Source organism: Myotis davidii, unplaced genomic scaffold (assembly GCF_000327345.1).
Source record: "Myotis davidii unplaced genomic scaffold, ASM32734v1 scaffold5709, whole genome shotgun sequence".
Lineage (NCBI taxonomy): Eukaryota > Metazoa > Chordata > Mammalia > Chiroptera > Vespertilionidae > Myotis > Myotis davidii.
The window spans coordinates 23,375-23,657 of NW_006299749.1; positions in this window are offsets into that span (position 1 = coordinate 23,375).

Consider the following 283-nt stretch of genomic DNA (forward strand, 5'->3'; position numbering starts at 1 on the left):
AGCCTCTCTTCCCCATCAGGCCCCTCAGACCTGAGTGGGGCCGGTCCTGGGTGAGGGGCAAAGGCCAGAGTCTCTGAGGGGAGGAGAGGTTTGGGGGCTCACAGGTGTGTGTGTGTGAATCTGGAGGAGATTTGCTTTAAAATCAGTGAAGAGAAGAGAGGCAGTGGGACCAGGGGAGCAGGCTGGCGGCTGCTGCTGCCCTTCCCTCCCTCCCCACCCCACCCCACGGCAGGGCTCCGAGTTAGAAATATCAATGATGAGAGAACCATCGATCAGCTGCCTC